The following is a 27,452-nucleotide window of genomic DNA, read 5'->3' as shown; positions in this document are numbered from 1 at the left end:
AGCAGGCTGAGTTAAAGATGATGTCTTTGGGCGACAACAGACACACCGCAGAGGTACTGGCCGACTACTTGCAGCGACAAACAGAGTCATGGCTGGGCAGTCTACATCTTGAGGCAGGCAAGGTAGTCAGTGATAACGGCCGTAATTTTGTGGCAGCCATAGCTCGTGCAAAACTCACACACATATCTTGCCTGGCTCACACTTTGAACCTGGTGGTGTAGTGCTTCCTTAATAATTATCCGGAGTTAACGTCCCTTCTCCATAAGGTGCGAAGACTTTGCTCGCACATCCGTCGATCGGCCGTACACTCCAGTCGTATGCAGAAGCTGCAGCGATTGCTCCAACTTCCCAAGCACCGCCTAATCATAGACGTTGCAACAAGGTGGAACTCCACCCTGCACATGGTTGAGAGGCTGTGCGAACAGAGGCAGGCTGTAATGCATTTGTGGGAGGAAACACAGGCAGGCTGTTTGAGGAAAGACATGGAATTGTCGGGTGTGCAGTGGTCAAAGCTGAAAGACCTCTGCAAAGTCCTTCAGTGTTTTGAGGAATGCACACGGCTGGTAAGCGCTGACGACGCCATCATAAGCATGAGCATCCCACCTATGCGTCTGCTCATGCAAAGTTTGACGCACATTAAGGATCAGGCGTCTGCAGCGGAGGAGGAAGAGAGAAGCCTTGATGACAGTCAGACATTGTCTGGTCAGGGAACTGTCCTGGACGAGGTGGAGGAAGAAGAGGAAGAGGAGGAGGATGAGGATGAGGGGGATGATTATTTTGGGCAGGAGGATGTTTCTCAGGGGGCAAGAGAAAATGTTGGCGATCCAAGGTCAGGGACAGTGTTTGTGCGTGACTGTAGGGATGTGGATTTGCCAGAAACTGCTCCTCCACCCACCACGGGCAGTGCATCATTGACACCTGGAACATTGGCCCACATGTGCGATTATGCCTTGCGGATCCTAAAATGGGACCCCCGCATTGCCAAAATGATGAGGGATGATGACTAGAGTTGAGCGACTTTTGGTTTTTTAGGGTCGAGTTTCGTTTCGTGAAACCCGACTTTTCCAAAAGTCGGGTCGAGCAAGATCGGCCGATTATAGGGAAAAGTCGGGGTCGTCCCGAAACACGAAACCCAACGTAAGTCAATGAGGAATAAAAGTCGGCAGTGAGAGGAGGACAGGAAACACACCTACAGTGCCCATTTGAATGCCAAAAGCATCAATTCTTCTTACTTAAGCTTGTCAACCTTAATTAACTTCATAATACAAGTTACTCACTGAAAAATGGGGGTTATTTGGCTAAAGTTGTGGGGGGGTAGGGCTGGCTCCAGGTTTTCATGTGCCCTGGGCGAAAGAGCGCCCCTTTAACACATACCACAACTCATCATGCTCCGATACGGCAGAGAAATAGCGGTATAGTACAATGAAAAATACTTCACTTTTTACATCTCATGACGAGGCCCATCTATTTCTCCATACAGAATCATTGGTCCCATATAATGTTTGAAACAGTATATGATGAGCTCCACATAATGCTACAGTATATGTTGGTCCCCATGGATGAAGCTCCACTGTCTTATGGGCCCAAATAATGCTCCAAACATAATGGGCCCCATTTCTAATGCTCTAGTGTATAATGGGCCCTGTAAATGCTGCTCCAGTGTCTGATGTCCACCTTTGGAATGTTCCAGTGTATGGTGGGCCCCATCTATCATTCTCCAGAGTATAGTGCTCCCCAAAAATTGCTGTCCCAACATTGAAAACAATCAAATAAGTCTCCTCGCTAGGATATCCCTGTACTAGTCTGGACTCCTCGTCGTCCCCATCGTCCATCTCACTGCACAGTATTTCAACCTTGCAAGTGCTGTGATCCTGAGCAAGCAGGGGGGGCCCACTCGTTGGCGACGACACTGGCACAGGGCCCCTGATAGTACGGTGGTGTGTCTGATGGCGGGTGGGCCGAACCTGCACTTTCACCTGCAGCTTCCTCTTTGTCACCGTGTAAGATGGAACTGTATATGGGAAGGGTAACCTGAGTTTCATCAGGGTCAGATTCAGGCCGTGTAGCGTGCGAGGGGAATGTAGTGGTCTGGGTCAATGACCCAGCAGATTCATCGAGCAGTGGCTGGGCATCAGTGCACTTGTGTCGCCCCCAGGAGTACGGTCGCCACAGTGGCATTACCTTCCTCCTAGGGAGTGTGATGTCATGCTTGGGAGCAACGAAGGATCTCTCTAGCAGGTTAACTGATTGGGCGGCGTTATTCCCACGAGTCATGACCCTCCAAACAGCGTTCATGAAGGCAAAGTGTTTGTTTTACGTGGGCAGTATGGTTGCAAAGCTGAACCTTAAAGGAATGTCCAGAAGGGCACCACCAGGAGTGGAGCCTACGGTTAAATTCGACTCCACCTGGGAAACCTCAACCATGCCAGCTACAGAACAGATGCACACATTGCAAGCTTAATTCCGTTGACGAACGAGACTCCGTCATGCCCCGCGGTCCGAGTCCGGCTTACTAGAGGGACACGTGAGGCTCTGGCACATGAGATTGGCCAATAACTGGTGTGTCATGCCCTTACATGTCCGTGGCTGCATGTGCGCTACACTGAAAAGGCCAGCGTTTGTCGCTTACAGGTGCAGATAACCCGCTGAACAACGTTAGTGATGGGGATCACTGATTACAATTATTACCCGCGAACGATGATTTCCCAGTAAGTGCAGGTCAACCGCAGTTCCGGAATTAGGCCTAACCGTCATTCCTGAAAAAATGAAAAACTTACGTGTGCAAACCACAGGTGCTGTAGCTTGCTTAACAGCTTGCCAGCCGTTCTCACGCCCAGTATGGATGACACATGATTGCACAAAGGTGAGAAAGGGTACCGTATCCCCGGATAACATGTATGGATAGCGTACACATTCAAAATATATGTCTATACATCAGGAGGCAGGCTCAGACGGTGTTAGGCCCAGTATGGATTGCACGTGATTGCACAAAGGTGAGAAAGGGTACCGTATCCCCGGATAACATGTATGGATAGCGTACACATTCAAAATATATGTCTATACATCAGGAGGCAGGCTCAGACGGTGTTAGGCCCAGTATGGCTTGAACGTGATTGCACAAAGGTGAGAAAGGGTACCGTATCCCCGGATAACATGTATGGATAGCGTACACATTCAAAATATATGTCTATACATCAGGAGGCAGGCTCTGACGGTGTTAGGCCCAGTATGGCTTGCACGTGATTGCACAAAGGTGAGAAAGGGTACCGTATCCCCGGATAACATGTATGGATAGCGTACACATTCAAAATATATGTCTATACATCAGGAGGCAGGCTCAGATGGTGTTAGGCCCAGTTTGGCTTGCACGTGATTGCACAAAGGTGAGAAAGGGTACCGTATCCCCGGATAACATGTATGGATAGCGTACACATTCAAAATATATGTCTAATAATAATAATAATAATAATCTTTATTTATATAGCGCCAACATATTCCGCAGCGCTTTACAGTTTAACAGTTTCAAAACACAAGTCATAAGTAACAACGCTAACAATGCAATAATTAAAGCAAAATAAGACGAAATAAGACAACCCTGCTCGTGAGAGCGTACAATCTACAATGAGGTGAGGGAGATACAGAGTACAGGTGTGTATTTACAATGGTGTATTTACAATGAAGGTCCAGCCATCTTGCAGGAGTGAAGGATGGATGGAGATAGTGAATGGGCTATGCACGCACACTTACACAGAGAATGACTTTGATTAGTGAATGTGATAGGCCGCTCTGAACAGGTGTGTTTTGAGGGAGCGCCTACAACTATGCAAATTGTGGATAGTCCTGATTTCTTGGGGTAGAGCATTCCAGAGGATAGGAGCAGCACGGGAGAAGTCTTGGAGTCGGGAGTGGGAGGTACGGATTAGTGCAGAGGTTAGTCGAAAGTCGTTTGCAGAGCGCAGCGATCGGCTAGGCCGATAGACAGAAATGAGAAAAGAGATGTAAGGGGGTGCCGCACTGTGGAGAGCTTTGTGGGTGAGAACAAGTACTTTGAATTGGATCCTATAATGAATGGGCAGCCAATGTAAGGACTGGCGAAGAGCGGACGCGTCCGAGTACCGATTACCCAGATGGACGATCCTGGCTGCTGCATTGAGTATGGACTGGAGAGGGGATAGTCGAGTGACGGGGAGGCCAATTAATAGAGCGTTGCAGTAATCCAGGCGAGAGTGGATCAATGCAACAGTGAGGGTTTTTGTTGTTTCCATAGTGAGAAAAGGGCGGATTCTAGAGATGTTCTTTAGGTGTAAGCGGCAAGAGCGGGCAAGGGATTGTATATGGGATGTAAAGGAGAGATTGGTGTCAAACATAACACCCAGACAGCGCACCTGCTGCCGGGGTGTTATTGTGGTACCACCCACGGAGAAGGAAATGTCAGATTTAGGGAGGTTAGTAGACGGCGGGAGCAGAAGAAGTTCAGTTTTGGAGAGGTTGAGTTTCAGATAGAGAGCGGACATGATATTGGAGACTGCGGACAGACAGTCACTGGCGTTCTGTAGTACAGCGGGGGTAAGGTCGGGGGAAGACGAGTATAGTTGTGTGTCATCAGCATAAAGATGGTACTGAAAGCCAAATCTGCTGATGGTCTGTGCAATTGGGGCCGTGTAGAGAGAGAAAAGAAGGGGGCCAAGGACTGAGCCCTGAGGTACCCCGACAGCAAGAGGAAGAGGAGATGACGTGGAGCCAGAGAACAAAACACTGAAGGAGCGGTCAGAGAGATAGGAAGAGAACCAGGAGAGTGCAGTGTCCTTAATGCCTAGTGACTGGAGCCTAGAGAGTAGGAGATGGTGGTCAACAGTATCGAAAGCTGCAGATAGGTCAAGAAGAATGAGCAGAGAGTGGTCACCGTTACGTTTTGCTGTCAGAAGGTCATTGGTCACTTTGATGAGTGCAGTTTCAGTCGAATGTAGGGGGCGGAAGCCGGACTGTGAAGGGTCTAGAAGGGAGTGAATGGAGAGGTAACGGGTAAGGCGGGAGTAAACTAGGCGTTCCAAAAGTTTAGAGATGAAGGGGAGATTGGAGACTGGTCTGTAGTTGTTTATGCAGGATGGGTCGAGAGCAGGTTTCTTTAGTAGTGGAGTAACGATGGCGTGTTTGAAGGAGGATGGGAAAATGCCCGAGGAGAGGGAGAGATTAAAGATTGTAGTTAGGTGGGTTGTGACGACTGGAGAGAGAGACTGGAGGAGATGTGAGGGAATGGGGTCGGTAGTGCATGTAGTCGGACGAGAAGAAGAGAGGAGTCTGGAGACTTCTTCTTCTGTTATGGGATCAAATGTGGAGAGTGAGCCAGGGGAGATGTAGGAAGGGATGGGAGTCACAGCACTTGGTGGTTGGGAGCAGATTTCTTGACGGATATTATCTATTTTTTCTGTAAAGTGGGAGGCCAGGTCATCAGCACAAATGTCTGTGATAGGGGCTTGTGCTTTTGGCCTGAGGAGGGAGTGAAAAGTGTCAAAAAGTTTCTTGGGGTTGTTGGCTAGTGAGGAGATCAGGGTGGTGAAGTAGGTCTGTTTGGCAAGGTGAAGGGCAGCGTTATAGGTTCTTAACATAAATTTGAAGTGGATGAAGTCTTCTGGTGTGCGGGTTTTTCTCCATAGGCGTTCAGCACTCCTGGAGCATCGCTGGAGAAGTTGAGTTTGCGATGTGAGCCAGGGCTCTTTTACTCTGTGTTTGGAGGTTCTGAGGGTGAGGGGAGCTACTTGGTCAAGGGTGCTTCTAAGAGTGTCATTGTAGTGATGAACAGCCAGATTAGGACAGGAAAGAGAGGAGATTGGGGACAGAGATGAGTGTAGGGAATCTGAAAGTGTCTGAGGGTTAATAGCTTGTAGATTTCTGACTGTGTGGTAGGTAGGAATGAGCTGGGGTGGGCGAGGATTTGTGAGCGTGAAGGAGAGAATGTTGTGGTCAGAGAGTGGAAGCGGTGAGTTGTTTAGGTGGGAGATTGAACAGAGCCGGCAGAAGACCAGATCAAGGGTGTTACCGTCCTTATGTGTCTCAGAGGTTGAAAGCTGTGAGAGGCCTAGAGAGGTGGTTAGTGATAGAAGCTGGGATGCAGATGTGGAATTAGGGCTGTTAATGGGGATGTTGAAGTCTCCCAGGATGAGGGTTGGTAGTTCTGAGGACATGAAGTGTGGCAGCCAGGCTGAAAAGTGGTCAAGGAAGAGGGTGGGTGAGCCTGGGGGCCGGTATATGACCGCTACCCTGAGGGAGAGGGGACGGAAGAGCCTGATGGTGTGGACCTCAAAAGAAGGGAATAAGAGTGATGGGACTGGGGGGATGACCTGGAAAGTGCATTGTGGGGACAGGAGTATGCCAACTCCACCACCAGGTCTGTTTGTGGGTCTCGGGGAGTGAGAGAATTGTAAGCCACCGTAGGAAATGGCAGCAGGAGAGACAGTGTCAGAATCCTGAATCCAGGTTTCAGTGAGGGCCAACAGATTAAGAGAGTTGTTCAGAAAGTAGTTGTGTAGGAAAGGAAGCTTGTTACAAGCAGACCGTGGATTCCAGAGGGCACAATTAAAAGATTGAGATGAGGGAGTGCAAGTAATGTTAATCAGATTATTGTGGTTTCGATATGAGGTAGGGTAGGGGTCGAGGTTGGGGGATGGTGGACCAGGGTTGGGGGAGATGTCCCCTGAAATCAGTAGGAGAAGGAAGATAAAGAGCCAATAGTTGTTGGAATTGTAAGTAGTTTTTTTCTGCGATGTGTTTGGGCAAGATGGGCTGAGGTTTCTCAGGAAGGTGAGGAGTGTGTGGGAGCTGTACATGGGAGAGGGAAGTATAGAGGGGCTGATGTGTATGAGTCGTGATGGAGGGGGGATAGGGTGATGAATGCGGATGGCAAGGGAAGACAGGAGGATAAAAATAAAGCACATGGTTAAAGGGGAAGGCAAGGTGTGGGTTACCTGACTCCTGCCCTGACTAACTGCCATGTATAACTGCCGTTTTGCTGGATGCTTATCTTCTGTGATGCTTTGCTTATGGGATGCTTGCGTGCTGTACCCCACACTGCGTGCTTCCCCTTAGCAACTACTACATATATAGGCCACACTACAGGGTCAGGAGTGAGGGATTGTGGGAGATGGTTGGGTATAATTTGGCAGCTGGGGCCAGCACACCAGGGGATGGTTAGATGATCAAAGGCACTAGACCAAGATGTGGCAAAATGCTATAGCACCTTCCACCTGATAAGATCTAGAAAGGCCCCAGTCACAGATCTAAAGCAGTAAGTATTACATACAGTGCAACAAATGAATTATACCAAAGCTTTAGCAAGCACATTTAAATATGCAGCAAAATGGTCAAGCAGCAGAAGTATGGAGTTGTACCATTTGGATATATTACATCAGAGAAATAGAGGCAGCAGAGGTGGGAAGTTGTATCATTCAGGCTGCTTGCTGGCAGTGAATGGAGTAAATACATGCAGGGTGGCTCAGTTGATTACCATTTGGATATATTACGGCAGAGAAATAGAGGCAGCAGAGGTGGGAAGTTGTATCATTCAGGCTTCTTGCTGGCAGTGAATGGAGTAAATACATGCAGGGTGGCTCAGTTGATTACCATTTGGATATATTACGGCAGAGAAATAGAGGCAGCAGAGGTGGGAAGTTGTATCATTCAGGCTGCTTGCTGGCAGTGAATGGAGTAAATACATGCAGGGTGGCTCAGTTGATTACCATTTGGATATATTACAGCAGAGAAATAGAGGCAGCAGAGGTGGGAAGTTGTATCATTCAGGCTGCTTGCTGGCAGTGAATGGAGTAAATACATGCAGGGTGGCTCAGTTGATTACCATTTGGATATATTACAGCAGAGAAATAGAGGCAGCAGAGGTGGGAAGTTGTATCATTCAGGCTGCTTGCTGGCAGTGAATGGAGTAAATACATGCAGGGTGGCTCAGTTGATTACCATTTGGATATATTACAGCAGAGAAATAGAGGCAGCAGAGGTGGGAAGTTGTATCATTCAGGCTGCTTGCTGGCAGTGAATGGAGTAAATACATGCAGGGTGTCTATACATGTCTATACATGTCTATACATGTCTATACATCAGGAGGCAGGCTCAGACGGTGTTAAGCCCAGTATGGCTTGCACGTGATTGCACAAAGGTGAGAAATGATACCGTATCCCCGGATAACATGTATGGATAGCGTACACATTCAAAATATATGTCTATACATCAGGAGGCAGGCTCAGACGGTGTTAGGCCCAGTATGGATTGCACGTGATTGCACAAAGGTGAGAAAGGGTACCATATCCCCGGATAACATGTATGGATAGCGTACACATTCAAAATATATGTCTATATATCAGGAGGCAGGCTCAGACGGTGTCAGGCACAGTATGGATTTGACTGCCCAGACTACACAGCGGAGGAGCAGGGAGAGGTAAAGATTGCAAATGCTGGGGCTCTGCCCAAGCAAGGGGGGCCCACTTGTGGGCGTCGGTACTGGCACTGGGCCCCTCATAGTACGGCGGTGTGTCTGACGGCGGGTGTGCACCACCACCGTCAGAGACACTTGATTGCACTATGAGGGACCCTGTGCCAGTGCCCGCGCCCAAGAGTCGGCCTACCCACCTGTCCAGGGCAACGGCACTCGCACGGTGTCATGCGCTAGGTGGTGACCCCGGCCATGGGGGGGGGAGGCAGCACAGTTAGGGAGTTTTAGAAAGTGGCATATGTTGATGTTGGACATTCAGCTGATGCAAAAGGCGAAATAGGTCAAGTCCCAGGAAGAGGTGGACCAAAGCAAGCCATTTTTCTGTCACCCTATGTGTCATCAGGGGAAGGTGGGACAAAATCCTTGGAAACCCATGCATGGTTCATTTTAATGAAGGTTAGATCATCCACATTTTGGGTTGACAGACGGGTCCTTTTTTCTGTCAGGATTGATCCAGCTGCACTGAAGACTCTTTCCGATAGCACACTTGCAGCTGGGCAAGCGAGCTCCTGTAAGGCATATTGTGCCAATTCAGGCCTGGTGTCCAGTTTAGCGGCCCAATAGTCAAAGGGGAATGACCTGTGTGGGAGAACATCGATATGGGAGGAAAAGTAGTTTGTAACCATAGTTGACAACTGCTGTCTCCTGTCACTTTCCATCGATGCAGTATTACCAGTTGTGTGAGCGGTACTTGAAAAATCAGTCCACAACATTGTCATGAAACCCCTGTCTCCAACGCCACTTCTGCTGTGTGCACCATGAACACCTCTGCCAAGCTGGCCACGGCCCGTACGGCTCATGTGAGAACCATCACCGCTGCTGTGTGCTGGGAATGCCTCAAGCAACCGATTTACCAGAGTTGCTTGTTTATTAGCCAATATTAGGTCAAGGTTCTCCTGTGGCATGATGTTTTGTAATTTGCCTTTATAGCGTGGATACAGGATGCTGGCCAACCAGTAGACGTCATCGTTCATCATTTTGGCAATGCGGGCGTCCCTTTTTAGGATCTGCAAGGTATAATCTGACATATGGGCCAATGTTCCCGGTGTCAATGATGCACTGCGAGTGCTGGTTGGAGGAGCACTTTCTGGCAAATCCACATCCCTCCAGTCACGCACAAACCCTGTACCAGACCTTGCCACGCCAACATTTTCACTTGCCCCACGAGATGCATCCTCCTCCCCTAAGTAAACATCCCCATCATCATCCTCCTCCTCCTCTTCTTCCTCCACCTCGTCCAGGAGAGGTCCCTGAGCAGACAATGGCTGAATGTCATCAACGATTCCCTCCTCCTCTTCCTCCTCGTCAACATTGGCTGCAGATGCCTGCTCCTTAAGGTGCGTCAAAGTTTGCATGAGCAGACGCATAAGTGGGATGCTCATGCTTAGGATGGCGTCGTCTGCGCTTACCAGCCGTGTGCATTCCTCAAAACACTGAAGGACTTTACAGAGGTCTTTCAGCTTCGACCACTGCACACCTGTCAACTCCGTGTCTGCTCTCAAAGTGCCTGGCCGTGTATCCTCCCACAAATGCATTATGGCCTGCCTCTGCTCGCACAGCCGCTCCACCATGTACAGGGTGGAGTTCCACCTTGTTGCAATGTCGATAATGAGGCGGTGGTTGGGAAGGTGGAGCAATCGCTGCAGCTTATGCATACGAACGGAGTGTACAGGTGACCGGCGGATGTGCGCGCACAGTCTTCGCACCTTCTGGAGCAGGGCTGTTAACTCCGGATAATTTTTGAGGAAGCACTGCACCACCAGGTTCAAGGTGTGAGCCAAGCAAGGTATGTGGCTGAGTTTTGAAAGGGCTATGGCTGCCACAAAATTACGGCCGTTATCACTAACTACCTTGCCTGCCTCAAGATGTACACTGCCCAGCCATGACTCAGTTTGTCGCTTCAAGTACTCGGCCAGCGCCTCGGCGGAGTGTCTGTCGCCCAAACACATCATCTGCAACACAGCCTGCTGATGCTTTCCACTAGCTGCTCGATAGGGGGACACCTCGTGTGCAACAGTGGCAGCTGCAGATGGAGTGCTCGTACGACTGCGCTCTGTGGATGAGCTTTCGCTTCTGGAGGAGGAGGAGGAGGAGGAGGGTCGAACGCCTACAGCCAACTGTTTCCTATACCGTGGGCTAGGCAGCACTGTCCCACCACCGCTGTCCTCTGTGGACCCTGCATCCACCACATTAACCCAGTGCACAGTGATGGACACGTAACGGCCCTGGCCATGCCGACTGGACCATACATCAGTTGTGAGGTGCACCTTTCCACTCACTGACTGCTTGAGTGCATGGACAATGCGGTCTTTTACATGATGGTGGAGGGCTGGGATGGCTTTGCGAGAGAAGAAGTGGCGACTGGGTAGGTCATAGCGTGGTACTGCATAGGCCATGAGTTCGCGGAAAGCTGCGCTTTCCACCAACCGATAGGGCATCATCTCAAACGAGATTAGTTTGGCAATGTGGGCGTTCAAATCCAGAGTACGCGGATGAGAGACTGAGTACTTTCTTGACCTACTCATAGTGTCTGGGAGGGTGAGCTGGACTTGAGAGCTGCATATGGTGGAAGTAGCGGTGGACAGGGCGGACTGAGAGAGGGTTGATCATGGTGATGGAGCTGGTGTTCTTTCTGATGGCCTAGATTCAGTATTTCGTTGATATAACAGTGGGATTCCCTGACTGCTGTGGCCTTGCAACGACACCTCAACATTTGCTGCTGTGCTAACCGGTGGGCTTACAGTGGGGGAAACAATGTAGCGTTGCTGACTACCTTCTTTGTGATCAGTTGCACATGTGGCACTTGAGGTTTGGTGTTGTGTCCACGCTTGCAAGTGCATGGTGGTTAAATGTCTAAGCATGCAACTGGTATTCAAATTTTTCAGATTTTTCCCTCGGCTAAAGGTCTTTGCGCACTTCTTACAGATAACCTTGGCCTGATCATGAGGATTTTGTTCAAAAAAGTGCCACACTGCACTCTTCCTACTTTGGCAGACATTTTACGGCCTAGCACGCTGTGATCTTTTGACCTTCTGGACAAGCTGTCCAGCAACTCTTTTGATTTTTGGAACCTGTCTTTGGAGTGCTCCGGGCCTGCCAGATAACAGCTGTTGCGATGTCGATGTCTGCTGTGGATGCTCCTCATCTGAGCTATTGGAAGCAGCACCCTCTTCCCCCAATGCATGCCAATCTGGGTCAACAACTGGGTCATCCATCACCTCCTCTTCAATGTCATGTGCACCTTCCTCTGTGTCACCGTGTATGGTGGTATAGTGTGCGGGAAGGGGCACCTGAGTCTCATCAGGGTCAGAATCTGGCTCTGTACACTGCGAGGACAATGTAGTGCTCTGAGTGAATGTACCAGCAGAATCATCTATCAGCGGCTGTGCATCAGTGCACTCCATGTCAGATTCATCTTGGCCTGGGTAATTCACCATTTCACTTGATAATCCAGGCATGGTATGTGACAACAGCTCCATGGAGTAATCAGTAGTATGGCCTGCGTCATCCTTCAATCTTGGTTGGGGTGAAGGACACAAGGAAAGGTGTGGTTCATGAACATGAGCCTCCAATGATGACTCAGTGCTTTTATTTTTTACAACTTCAGAAGAGGAGGCGATAGAGCTGGAGGCTGAGTCAGCAATGTAAGACAAAACTTTTTCCTGAAGCTCTGGCTTTAAAAGCGGTTTGCCAACTCCTAGAAACGATGACGCAGGCTCAACACCTCCTGCATTCGGTCCAATTTTGCTTTTGCCACTACCATCAGATCCACCACCAACACCATCATTACCAGCTGCCAACCCCCGCCCAATTCCACGGCCTCTTCCACCAGCCTTCCTCATTTTTGGTAGAAATGTAGACAAAATCCAACAAACTACGTAGTAATGTAAAACAAGGTACAAGGTGTCTATAGGACAGGGGAGATTTTGAATTTCTGCAGACACTTGTGGACACTGGACACTTTTGGATTGTGTGAGGCCCACTGAATATCACAGCGCTATGTTACTGGCTCGATGTCGCAGGTGTGAAAAATGTCACTAGAGGATAATGGAGATTTTGAATTTCTGCACACACTTGTGGACACTGGACACTTTTGGATTGTGTGAGGCCCACTGAATATCAGAGCGCTATGTCACAGGCTCGATGGCACAGGTGTGAAAAAAGTGACTACAGGATAAGGGAGATTTTGAATTTCTGCACACACTAGTGGACACTGGACACTTTTGGATTGTGTGAGGCCCACTGAATATCAGAGCGCTATGTCACAGGCTCGATGGCACAGGTGTGAAAAAAGTGACTACAGGATCACAGAGATTTTGAATTTCTGCACACACTAGTGGACACTGGACACTTTTGGATTGTGTGAGGCCCACTGAATATCAGAGCGCTATGTCACAGGCTCGATGGCACAGGTGTGAAAAAAGTGACTACAGGATAAGGGAGATTTTGAATTTCTGCACACACTAGTGGACACTGGACACTTTTGGATTGTGTGAGGCCCACTGAATATCAGAGCGCTATGTCACAGGCTCGATGGCACAGGTGTGAAAAAAGTGACTACAGGATAAGGGAGATTTTGAATTTCTGCACACACTAGTGGACACTGGACACTTTTGGATTGTGTGAGGCCCACTGAATATGAGAGCGCTATGTCACAGGCTCGATGGCACAGGTGTGAAAAAAGTGACTACAGGATCACAGAGATTTTGAATTTCTGCACACACTAGTGGACACTGGACACTTTTGGATTGTGTGAGGCCCACTGAATATCAGAGCGCTATGTCACAGGCTCGATGGCACAGGTGTGAAAAAAGTGACTGCAGGATAAGGGAGATTTTGAATTTCTGCACACACTAGTGGACACTGGACACTTTTGGATTGTGTGAGGCCCACTGAATATCAGAGCGCTATGTCACAGGCTCGATGGCACAGGTGTGAAAAAAGTGACTACAGGATAAGGGAGATTTTGAATTTCTGCACACACTAGTGGACACTGGACACTTTTGGATTGTGTGAGGCCCACTGAATATCAGAGCGCTATGTCACAGGCTCGATGGCACAGGTGTGAAAAAAGTGACTACAGGATAAGGGAGATTTTGAATTTCTGCACACACTTGTGGACACTGGACACTATTGGATTGTGTGAGGCCCACTGTATATCAGAGCGCTATGTCACAGGCAGAAATTGGCTAGTGTATCACAAACTACAAGGTGTATGTAGAATTGGGCAGAATAGGAATCTCCCTAGAGTGTAGGTCTGTAAGAACGGAACAAGTCCTCCACTTATCCTTCCACAGTGACACACAGATAGCTTCACTGTGGCCGTGATAACAGCCGTTACACGGTACTGAGAGGAGCGTGCACGTACACGGCTGTCCGGTGTACGTAAAATTGTCAAGTTCTGTGTTTTTTAAGTATACGGACTGACACACGCTGTCTCTCTATAGTTTTGAATGTGATCAAACAGCAAATATATTTAACTGTTTGAAAGCTAGACAAAACTAGTAGGTGCAGGTCTGTAAGAACGGAATATGTCCTCGACTTATTCTCACAGAGTGACACACAGATAGCTTCACTGTGGCCGTGATAACAGCCGATACACGGTACTGAGAGGAGCATGCACGTACACGGCTGTCCGGTGTACGTAAAATTGTCAAGCTCCGTGTTTTTTAAGTATACGGACTGACACACGCTGTCTCTCTATAGTTTAGAATGTGATCAAACAGCAAATATATTTAACTGTTTGAAAGCTAGACAAAACTAGTAGGTGCAGGTCTGTAAGAACGGAACATGTCCTCGACTTATTCTCACAGAGTGACACACAGATAGCTTCACTGTGGCTGTGATAACAGCCATTACACGGTACTGTGTGAGGAGCGCACACCGCTGTATGGTGTGAAAAAATGCACGCTCAGTACCTCAGCAGGACAAAAAAAAAAAATTGGGATTGCTTTTAAAAAAGCAGTTTGCAGAGCAGTGGGTAAACAGCAATGCAGCTGTCAGGAAGCCTTAGAAGGCAGCCTAACAACCAACACCGCTGATCCACCATAATATAGCCTCCCCTTGCACTGCACACACAGTGACTGGTGTGTTGTACAGGCAAAATCACTAGCAGCAGAAGCAGTTTTTTTTTCTTCTTCCCTGCCTAACGCTCTCCCTAAAGAATCAGCAGCAGCAACCTCTCCCTATGCTAAGATCGGCAGAAGTAAGATGGCGGTCGGCGTGCACGCCCTTTTATAACCCCTGTGACGCCCACCAAAGCAAGCCAATCACTTGCATGCCCTTCTGAAAGATGGTGGTGACCCCTGCCTATGTCATCACGTTGCCCACAGTGTCCGTGGATCCTGATTGGCTGAAAAAGAGCGCAAAACAAACTTTTGAAACGCGACTTTGGCGCGTAAGTCGCCGACCTCGTGGCCGACCCCATCCTAGGGTCGGGTTTCGTTTCATGAGACCCGACTTTGCCAAAAGTCGGCGACTTTTGAAATTTTTCGACACGTTTCGCTCAACTCTAATGATGACTACTGGCTGGCCAGCATCCTCGATCCACGCTACAAAGGCAAATTACACAACATCATGTCACAGGAGAACCTAGAGATAATATTGGCAAACAAACAAGCAACTCTGGTAAACCGTTTGTTTGAGGTTTTCCCAGGACACAGCAGCGATGCTGGTTCTCCCACGAGCCATAGTGAGCACAATGGAAGAGGTGTTCGTGGTGCACACAGCAGAAGTGGCGTTGGAGACAGGGGTTTAATGACCATGTTGTGGAATGATTTCTCAAGTACCGCTCACCCGACTGCTAATACTGCATCGGTTAAAAGTGACAGGAGGCAGCAGTTGTCAACAATGGTTACAAATTACTTTTCCTCCCATATCGATGTTCTCCCTCACAGGTCATTCCCCTTTGACTATTGAGCCTCTAAACTGGACGCCTGGCCTGAATTGGCACAATATGCCTTACAGGAGCTCGCTTGCCATGCTGCTAGTGTGTTATCCGAAAGAGTCTTCAGTGCTGCTGGATCAATCCTGACAGAAAAAAGGACCCGTCTGTCGACCCAAAATGTTGATGATCTAACCTTCATTAAAATGAACCATGCATGGGTTTCAAAGGATTTTGTCCCACCTTCCCATGATGACACATAGGTTGCCAGAATACTGGCTCGGTTTTTCCTCTTCATCCTCGGACTTGCCCAGTTACGCCCTTTGCAGCAGGTGAAGGTCCAGCCAACACATCTACATATGCCAATTTTTAAACCTCCGCAACTGGGCTGCCCACCCCTCCCCCAATGGCTGGGGTCAAGACCTGGCGCACCCAGGCAAGTGCCATAGCTCTGAATAGGTGGATGGGCCCACTGATGGCCGATGGCAATGGCACAGGGCCCCTCATAGTACAATACAGTGTCTCAGACGGTGGGAGGGCCCACTCGCCGTCAGACACACCAGTGTACAATGAGGGGCCTTGTGCCACTACCGTCGACCACGATTGTGCCCCCCCACTTGTTCATGGCCACAGCACTTGCAAGTTGCAATACTTACCTCTCCCTGCTCCACCGCTGTGTAGTCTGGCCAGTTAAATCCTTCACAGGGACGGTCACTAGAAATTTGATGTATTGATCAATGATGGTTAAGATGTAGCTATGGCCTGTCCTGCTGGCCTCTACCTTCAGATGATCAATGGCTACCATTTGAAATGGACGTCAACTTACAAGCGGATGCAGTGGTGGTTTATGATCACCTTTCACAGATGTGATAGTCACAGACGTGTGACATTCCTGCCACCATTCAATGTCTCCTCTCATGCCAATCAAAGAGAATCGCCTACGGCCTGTGGCTTCTGTCTTTTGCACTCCAAAATGACCAGACACATCATGATAGGCAATGAGGACCGTGGGTACATCTCTCCCTGTGATCACAATTTGATGGAGACGAGTAACGGTAATGTGATCCACGCTACTGCGATAAAGCAATCCTTTCTTCACAAAGAACCTTTTTCGCTTTCTCCACAGACACAGTAATTGAGGGTCTGCATCGCCTCTGCAACATCAAGCGGGAGGTTTTCCCGCGATGAGTAATTCCAAAATTTCTGCTAACACTCGACTTTGCGTCTATACTTGTATCCATGTAGTTTCCAGTAGCGGAGATTCTTGACTGGCTTACTGAGATTGAAATATATACGAAGATTTAAAAGTACCACAACACTGTATACTGGTGTATGCTATGAATACCTTTCCCTTTTTCTACTTTTTTAATTCTGGTGTAATACATAGTGAGCCTGTGAGTGTCTGTGTCTGACTCCGGAAGTATAGATGGAAATTTAACCCTAGACTGGACACACCTGGTATGTGCTGATACAGTACCTTGTTTCAAAAATTTGTATTAAGGTATCATCTGTAGGATAACCAACTGGTGGGGGGTACCCTCTTCTTGCCGCAAACAAACACGAGACTGAGACAGAGTTTGTATTGAACAGGTCCGTTTTTAGTGCCCAACCTTCTGTCGACAACAGCAATTCACCACAGCCGTTTCACATTCTCTGTACACAGGCCCCGGTATCTTCACTTCCTTTGTAAATATAATTGTGGCATCCTCTGTGGCTTTTCCACTGTGGCTGGCCTAGGCCCAACCACCACAGCGCTGCACCAGTCTGAGCACACTGTCCGTATGATAGCCCCAGGCCGTCTTCGTCTGTGGCTACCGTCCTCTGGGCCACCCCCCCTTGACCGTCTCAACTGTCAGTCCTCTCTGGAGCCTTTCCACTGTCTCTATTTCCTCAGCAGAACTTCCTATTTACTGTGCTCCCTTCGCTGACTGACTCTTCCAGAACCTTCCCTCTGCCTTTCATACTTCCAGTTCTGGTAACTCTGCCCACCATCACCTAACAGTTTCTCTGACCAATGGCAGTTATTCAGTCCCACTCCTACACTCTCCACTGCCCTCCAATGGGCAAGCTAAAACACTGCACCCTTTCTTAGCGGTTTCACACCTACACTGCGCTACACCTCTGCTTCTCAGTACAGGCTGGTTTGTCTGTCAGTCGACCTTCCCTACATCATCCATAGTGAGTGAGCATGTGTGGGTTACGCCTTCTATATATACGGTGAATCAGAGAAACAAATTTTTACACTATACTCGATACAGCTTGTATCTTGTTATACAGTACCTTTGTTCGATATTTAGCATTACGGTCAAATCCATACTGTGTAAGCATCTGAGAGTGACTACGGGACTATTTATATGGAGATTTCAATTGTACCCTAAAAAATATATACTTGCTATCTTGTTATCCAGGACCTTTTCTACAACATTTTTTATTATGGTCAAAACCAAACTGAGTGAGCGTCTGAGGGTGACTACGGAAATATATACAGATATTTTCAATTTGGCCAACACTGTATACAGCAGAACACTTCTGATACAGAAACCTTTTTAGCTATTTAGATTCTGGTGTAATCCATAATGAGCCTGTAAACGTCTGTCTGTTACTCTGGCAATATATTTGGAACTTTATGATTACCCCAACACTGTATACAGCTGTACGCTTGTGTTACATAACACATTTACAGCTTTTCATATTCTTGTGTAATCCATACTGGGCCTGAGAGCATTTGTGTCTGCCTCCTGAAATGTATATGGAGAATCAGAATGTTTACACTATACTATATATACCTTGTATCTGGTGATACTGTACCCTTTTTCAACTTGTTATTTTATTGGGTAATCCATACTGAGCCTGTGAGCGTCTGTGTATGCCTCATGAAATATATATGGAGATTTACTGTTATCCGTAGACTGTATAGAGCTGTACGCTTCTGATACAGTACCATATATCTGCTGGTATTTTGGGTCTATTTTCAAAAACATGAGGAAGTATGGTGGAGAGGACGCAGATGTGGGCGTGGAGGGCCACCTGGTACTAATGGTGATGGTGGTGCATCTGCTGGTAGTGCCAAAAACACAATAGCAGCTAAGGCAGGAGGTGTTGAGCCAGCGTCATGGTGTAGCTCTGGAAGGCCTGTAAGGCTCCCTTTTCTGGGAGTAGGTAGACTGCTTTTAAAGCCGGAGTATCAGGAACTGTTTGTGGCTTACATTGCTGAAACAGTCTCCAGCTCTATCGCCTCCTCTTCTGAAGTTGTAAAAAATCCAAGCACTGAGTCATAACTGTAGGCTTCTGGTCAGGAGCAACCCCTCTCCTTGTGTACTTCACCCACACCAAAAGTGAAGGATGTGGAAGCACACACCTCAGATTACTCCATGGAGCTCTTTTCACATACCATGCCTGAGTTAATTAAAAATAGGGCCCATCATGTACTGGAGCAATGTAAATGGGGCAGATCAGACACTGGAGCAGCATCTAAGGGGCACATTATACACTGGAGCATTACAAATGGAGCCCATTATATATGGAACATTGTTGGAGCCCATCATACACTGGAGCATCATCCATGAGGCCCATCATGCACTGGAGCAATGTAAATGGGGCAGATTAGACACTGGAGAAGAATCTAAGGGGCCCATTATACACAGGAGCATTACAAATGGGGCCCATTATATATGGAGCATTATTAGGGCCCATGATACACTGGAGCATCATCCATGAGGCCCATCATGTACTGGAGCATTGTAAATGGGGCAGATCAGACACTGGAGCAGCATCTAAGGGGCACATTATACACTGGAGCATTACAAATGGGGCCCATTATATGTGGAGCTTTTTTAGGGCCCATGATACACTGGATCATCATCCATGAGGCCCATCATGTACTGGAGCATGGTAAATGGGGCCGATCAGACACTGGAGCAGCATCTAAGGGGCACGTTATACACTGGAGCATGACAAATGGGGCCCATTATATATGGAGCATTATTGGAGCCCATCATACACTGGAGCATCATCCATGAATCCATGAGGCCCATCATGTACTGGAGCAATGTAAATGGAGCAGATCAGACACTGGAGCAGCATCTAAGGGGCACATTATACACTGGAGCATTACAAATGGGGCCCATTATATATGGAGCATTATGTGGAGCTCATCAGATACTGTATGGAACATTATATGTGACTAATTATTTAGCATGGAGAAATATATGGGGCTCATTATTCTGTATGGCGCACAATGTGGTGGCCATAACACTGTATGGAGTAATATACTGTCCTGTTTTTGAGCTACTGTACAATTTAAAATAGATCAGTCATGTCATGTAAGCAGTGAAGCATGTGTCATTGTACTATACCTATATTTCTGTGGTGTATCGGAGCATCATGAGTTGTGGTATGTGTTAATGGGGCGCACTGACACTCTTTGGCCCAGGGCACACGAAAACCTGGAGCCAGCCCAACCCCCCCACAACTTTAGCCAAATAACACCAAGTTTTCAATTCGTAACTATTATTAGGAAGTAAATTAAGGTTGACAAGCTTCAGTTATAAGAATTGATGTTTTTGGCATTGAAATGGGCACTGTAGGTGTGTTTACTGTCCTCCACTCCCTGCCGACTTTGCTTCCCCATTGACTTGCATTGGGTTTCGTGTTTCATTCAGCCTCTGATTTTTCTCTATAGTCGGCCGATTTCGTTCGACCCGACTTTTGCGAAAGTCGGGTTTCATGAAACCCGACTCGACCCGAAAAAAGGCATAGTCGCTCATCTCTATATAGGACATCTCAAAACCAATCACCCCAAAGTCCAGGGTTTCAAACAGCCGCATAATTTGTATTTCTTTGAAAGTTTCCGTGTCCATAAGAGATAATTTCCTTGCATCCTTCTTGTCTAATCTGGAAAATAATTTGAGATAATGCGCTGGAAAAATCTGAAACGGGCTGGAAGTTTGATTGTCATGTCGAATCTTCGCAGGTGGATGTGGGCTTTATTTTTTTCTCTATCACATGCTAAAGTAAATAGATGGGTTATTGAAGTCTCCCTGCAGGCTTTATTCAAGCAATTGCAGGTGGAACAGGCAGGTAACATCACCAAAGGGAATTGATGTCAAATCCACAACTTATATTCACAAATTATGTCAGCAATCAGTTGGTAAAATAAAGAGATTTCATGTGTATATTTAGTAAACCAACATGACAATGTCATATACAATTGGAGCTAATTAAGCCAACGATACCTTCCTATATAGAAGCCTTAAGGCTGCAATGCAGCACAATATCTCGCTTAGCTGGTGAGTGCATCTTTGCAGATTTGAATGATGGTTCTTCCGTCCCCACTTTTAAAAGAAATTTACGTCAAAAATGCCATGTCAAAGTATGGATGCTCTCTCTTTTTCGCTAGTTAGCATTTGATTGCTCTCCGCTCCTCCTGACAGAATTGGGAGACGATTACGCTCCTCTTTTTTTTTTCTAGTGCACTTTTTTTCCCAATAGCTTTGCAAAGAGAACGGTAAATATCGGAAAAAAGCCGTCCTGTTTTAGTTGGCAATAATCTGGCACGGCGGTGACAACTGTATTCTAGGCATGAAAAAAGGGCCTTTAATGACGAAAATTGGAAAGCGGGGGAGCGGGCGCGCTAGTTTGAATAATAGTGATGCTTAATTTAATGAGAAAGTTTATCCTAAAATTTAAATTGACTGTCAAAATAAAGCGAGAAAAACTTGTTTAAAGATTATTGATAATTATACCTCCTGACTGGGTGACATTACTGATTGCAGACACAACATTTAAATAGGAGTTTGGCTGCAAGTCGAGCACCGCTGTAATTAAAGCTGGGATACATTATGTTACATTACGCTCATTACTTGTGAGCCTGGGACGCAGAGGATAGATTAGGGGATGTAATGGAAGATGCTACATTGTGACTGCTGTGTTTACAGGAACAAGGCTCCTTTAAAAGAGTTGTCCACCTTCGTGAATAATTTTCTTAAGTGCCAAAAACAGAAACAGCAAGACGGAAAAATAGAGGCTATAAAAGACACACCGTGCAAAATTATCAATGAAAGTAAATTGTAAACATTATTTTTCTAGCCTCAAGTACATGCATTTAAGTAAAAAAAGTAAAAGTCCCCAAAAAGGTGAATACCCCTTTAAGACCTAGTTGAACTGGTTGAGACAAGAAAGAATACGGATGTTTGGATTGGCTTTTATTAACATGACTTTTGCCTTTTTATGATGTAAAGTTCATACTGTAGCAATAGTTGGTAAAGCTGACTGGGTACAGTCATGGCAGCAAAGGATCAGGCAATTGAGTTAAAAGGGAATCTGTCAGCAGGATTTCTCTATTTATATGAGCATGTAGTGCTTTCAAAGACAAGTCCAACAATACCGTCACCTCAACAGTCCTTTCCACCGTTTCTGAGAAATCAGTGTTTGAATTGATATGCAAATAAGGCCGAAGAGCTACGGTAGATCTGAAGCCTTTTTCACTCTAGCTCTATTACCCAACCAGAGCCGCCACCTCCTGCTTGACTGACAGCCTCTATGCTTTAGGAGGAGCCATCAGTCAACTAGCAGGAGGCAGTGCTTGGTGGGAAATAGAGCTGGAGTGTCAAAGTTTTCAGATCTACCCTAGCTCTTCAGCCTCATTTGCATATCAATTTCTCAGTAATAGAGGAACAGACTGGCCATGTAAAGGACTTGTCTTTGAAAGAGCTACATGTACATATAAATAGTTCCTTCCTAGGAGCCGCCGGCTTTCAGTGATAGATGCGTGCTCAGAGTGGCTATTGTGATGGCTCACAGCACTGTAAGTGCGCTCCGGCACTTTGATTGATTGACAGCTCGCCCTGCAGCACATCTGTATAGACAGAGTTGTCAACTGAAATCTGGCGGCGACTGGGAGGAATAAAGTTGATTTTCTCCCAGTAGCTGTGCTTTCAGTTAGGCAGCAGGACAGCATTGGAACACTGTTTATCCGCAGACTAACCCTTTATCTGCAGTTTAATAGCATTTGAGGACATGACAGGTTCCCTTTAACTATTTTGCATTGGAACCCTACCGCTAGAAGGTTCCAATCCTCCAGTGTGCAAATGCAGCAAATTTTTCGGTTTTGCAACACGAGCACTCAGTGTGACATGTTAAGAAATCTCATACCCATGCTGCAAAGAATAGCCGCAGCATAAATTGACAGGTCTCCTGTGGATTTGAGATGTTGCAGATGGCACCACAGATTGAAAATGGTGATCTGTGCTAAGCCTGACGATATCTGCTCGGAACATGCCCCATTAAGTCCATTTTTATTTGTTCATTATGACCTTATCCCTAAAAACCCCAAAATTATTCTCATCAAGGAATAAAAGCCACCGAACTGTTCTCAGCCTGGTATCCACCTTCCATACTAATTTGACGCCCAAGGGGAATTCTTGGGAGATGCCAGTATATTGTCTGCACTATTTGTTCACAATGAATGCATGCAGAGCGCATTAGATACATATAAACCCCAAGAACCCCTTTATCAAGAAATTGATATTCATTCTTGAATTCTTTAGTTCTAAATTTTTCCATCTAAAAGGTTTTGCTGTAGGCACAATACTGGGTTAAACCACGAGTCGTCTTATTTGATTAAAACTTGCAATATTTAAACACTGGTAAAATAGAATAAGGATGTAGCGTTCGGTAAATGTGAAAGCGTAAAATGGAATAAAAGTGGAATATTTTAAAATAGAAAACAATGGAATCGGAAATAAAGCAAAAAATATTCATGATGGAATGTATTTCACATCCCGCTGTGCAATTTCAAAGCACCAAACTGCATAGTCGTTCCGGATAGAAGGTAAAATAGTCCCCCCAGGGCGATCTCATGGTATGTTTGTTACTCCCAAAAGTAGAGAAAAAAAAGCCTACGCTCAGCTAACTGATCAGGAGGTGTCATGTATATCCAGTCTGTTAGGATGCACATATTCTGCAAGCCGAGCTAAGCAGACAGGAGTAAATCAGGTCTGATTTATTGGTGACATGCTATCCTACTGCATCGATGTCTTGTCTTTGGTTTGCAGCAGAGCTCCTATTTAGGAAAGATTAATTTTGAATCTGTGTCACCCATGTGTCTCCACAGGTATAAGATCTGTCATCCACACTGTCACTGGAATCCTGCTTGGGAGTGCAGGATGCCATAAAGAATCCACGGCAAGAAGAAGAGGGAGCGAGACAGAGAAGGGAGAACATGTGTTTTATTCAAAAGCCAAAGTACACGAGAAAACAAGAAAATTGCTTTTGGCTTCGAAACCTTGCTTATTTTAGAGGAAAAAAAAAACAACAACAAAAAAAACAAAAAACAGTCACACCGCCTAGAAATATTTGCTTGTTTCCTCCCGGAATGTAGAAAGAGTTAAGCAAAGATTGCCTGGCATTGATACATTAGGACCTCAGAGATCTGTCCTAATCTTGGCAGCTCTTATCAGCTGAGGAAATTATTTTTAACAACCCAAACCATAAGCAAGATAAAGTGTCAACAGTTTCCAGAAAGAGCTTTTCAATGAGCCAAGATGACTTGTCTGTGCTGCAGGCATTAGGACAACATATGTCATTGTGTTTGAGATTGAAGAGCAAAGAGATGTGCCATGTTGGTATGATAATGGTGCCAGTAATTTTTAACAGTCTTAACTCTCTCTTAGCCAAAAATAAAAAAAATTATACGAGCCCAATAATTTACATCTGTGCTGGTCATCTGGTGGCCAAAAACCTCACTTCATTATTTTGTGGCACTTGACGTCCCTCTCCAGAATTCTTGCATCTCCCAACTTTCAATTGGTATATGAACAACCATGCCATGATGCAATTAAGAAAAGTATGGATGAAAAAATGTCTCTTGGTATTGTGAAGTTAAACTGGACTTTCAGAAACTAGAATAGCGATGGTGCTTCTTAAGGAAATGCCACCAAATACCTGATTGGATATTGAAAACCCATCCTAAGGATAGGACATTAATATTATAAATCCTACATCAAGCTCTATGGAGCTCGGAAAGTTGAAAACAGAAGTAAAATAAAATGACATCAACTAGAGCAGTTGTCTTGACACTTAGACCAATCAGTCATAACGTTAAACCACTGACAGGTGAAGTGAATACCTGATTATCTCGTGAAAATGGCACATGTCAAGAGGTGAGATATATTAGGCAGCAAAATGAGCCATCAGGTCTTAAAATTGATATGTTGGAAGCAGAAAAACATGGACAAGAATGGAACGAATATAACTAGGGGCTATATTGTGATGGCTAGAGGACTAGGTCAGAGCATAGCCAAAGCAACAAGTCTTGTTGGGTGTTGCCTGTATTTAGTCGTAGTGGATAGTACCTACCAAAAATTGTTCAAGAAAGGACAACCAATATCCGTCATTGGGTTCATTAAAATGTTTCAGTAATGAAGGCTAGACTGTGAAACTCTGCAGATTGGCTACTCTTACACAAACTGCGGACACACTTAAAGGGCTTATCCAAGACTTTTTTTTTCAATGGACCTAAAAGTCAACAGGCTACCTGCTTGTTGACATATGCACAAAACAGTCATTAATGGAGCAGCTCTTCCTCTTCTGGGCTTCTCTGTCCATGGGGCGTGACTGCCGGTGTCATGCTAATGGGTAAGCCGGCCATCAATCAGCATTACGTCAGCAGTCAAGCTCTGCCAACAGAACAGAGCAGCAGAGAAGCTGCTGCTCTGTCGACATGATGCCAGTGGAAGCCACAGAGTCATCGGCAGGATCGGTCTGCGAATTCGGTGCAAGGCACGACAGGCAGGTAGCTAGCAACTACCTGCCTGTTACTTCCTCGGACCATAGTGACAGAGATAAATAGTCTCAGATAACCTCTATAATGCTGACAAGAATTGTAAAATGTCAGCGTATTTCAGCTTGTTGCATATAACTCTCCAAACGGCAGATTGGTATGAGCACCAAGGTAATTCCGGCTTAACACCTACAATGGGCACATGAACTTTAAATTAACTTGACCATGGAGCAATTGAAGAAGGTGACTTGGCAGAAAGAATGTTGTGAGTTCATTTTCCCCTTCACCATTGAGGTCTGATGAACTCCCTCTTCTGGTGAAGGAAGGTAGTGAGGCTGATTACCAAGCACCTGGGTATGATGATGATGACTGGGTGACGGGAATTGCTGACTGGATGTAGGGCAGCCGACGCCCTTCTGCCTTGCTGGTGATCTCTCTGAGGGATTCTAGGAGACCAGTCTGATTACTGCTCCACAAAAGCTAAGTTTTCTGCACTGCTTTTTGCATTTGTGTTTTGTTTTGTTTTGCCTTGTTTTTCTGAATTTCTGCCATTCCCTGCTGGGGTGAGTTGAATTCCTTTTTGCTCTGTCTTCAGAAAATACCTGAGTGCTGATATAGTCTTTTTGAAGCCTAGCGTCTTCAGGGCCTTTTTCCCTATCAGCCTGTTGGCCCTTGTTTTGATAGGGTTTTTGGCAGATTGCAGACAGCAGCTTTCCTATCCTGTCCTATTTAGTTAGCTTGGGCCCCATCATTTGCTCAGCCTATCTTTCTATCTGTGTGAGTGTTTTTTCATCTTGCTTCGCCGTCATTATATGTTGGGGGCTGCCTATTGCTTTGGGGTCTGCTCTGGGGCAGTTTAGATTTCCCTTTCTGTCTTTAGGCTATGTAGTTCTCCGGCTGTGATCGAGGGGTCTAGGGCACCGTAGGAACCCCCCACGGCTACTGCTAGTTGTTGTTGATAGGTTCAGGGGTCTGCAATCCGATAGCTGCCAACTTCTCTGGTTTTCTGGACTTAGCTAGTATTTCTGTTTTTGCCTTCTACGGTGACTCATTCATAACAAAGAATCAAGTTTTCTACTTGTGCATGCATCAGTGGCCTGGTGAAAATATAGCACCAACAATTTGGGAAGAAAGCAAACCAACGGAGGCAGTGTGTGATATTACGGACAATGTTATGATGGAAAAGCTTGGGTCTTGGCATAAATGGATGGCCTCATGAAGCTATAAAATGGGGACAGCATTCGCAATATCTTTTTTAATTCAGTAGCCAACAAAAAGGGTGATGTCCCAAATACACAATAACTAGGTTTACCAGCCCTACAGCAAAAGCATCGGACGTTAGGACAAGCATATCAAACATCACTTAATCACACAGCGATATACTACATGTGGAATCACAATTAACCAAACTGTAATTAAACAGCAGGCTGAACGAAGAGAACTAAAATGTAATATTTACTAGTTGGCCCCTGCAAAATTTTCGCACATTGGTCGTCGAGGGCGCAGGCAATCTCAGAAAAAGCAAGCTGGTCAAATGTAAATGTATTTCATGAGCTGATGAACACAGACAGGTATTTATATATGTAGATTGGTAATACAATAAATTGGTTTGATAAGTAGAGGCCAAAAAATGTCTTCCGGTTGAAGTGCCACCTACAGGTCATTGTTTCTTTCTGAAGGTTTATGAAAATGAATGTTTGAACTGTATTTAGTGATAAAATTGTGAATGTGTGGTTTGTTTGGCTCTTTTTTTTGCTGCAGGGGGCAAGTTTACCTTTCAAATAGTATATCATTTGTGTGTGTGGGGCGAAGTAATCCCCCAAAAAGCAGTGCATGTATACAAATGTGTTTGCATATGTGACTCACCATTTGTGTGTGTGGGGCGAAGTAAACACTGAAAAAGCAGTGCATGTTTACAAATGTGTTTGCATATGTGACTAACCTGCAGTGAAGTGTGCAATCCTCCAATTTGCCTGAAATAGGCTGGGCAAGCATTTCAGCAAGCTGGAAAGCCCCCAAGGCAAATGTTTGGAATTGTTTGTGATGTCTGTAAGCAGCTTTGTGGTAGTGTGCTTTGGGGTAGTATGGTGCCACCTGCAGGTCATTTTTCCTTACTGCACATTTATGAAAATTAATGTTTCAACTGTATTTTTTTATCAAACCGTGGATGTGTGGTTTGTTTGGCTATTTTCTTGCTGAAGGGGGCAAGTTTACCTTTCAAATGGTGTATCATTTGTGTGTGTGGGTGCAGTATGAACAGAGATACAAAGTAATCACCGAAAAACAGTTTT

This window comes from Dendrobates tinctorius, unplaced genomic scaffold (genome assembly GCF_039654945.1).
Source record: "Dendrobates tinctorius isolate UK_male_01 unplaced genomic scaffold, ASM3965494v1 ptg000120l, whole genome shotgun sequence".
NCBI classification, from domain to species: domain Eukaryota; kingdom Metazoa; phylum Chordata; class Amphibia; order Anura; family Dendrobatidae; genus Dendrobates; species Dendrobates tinctorius.
This window is presented reverse-complemented; position numbering follows the sequence as displayed.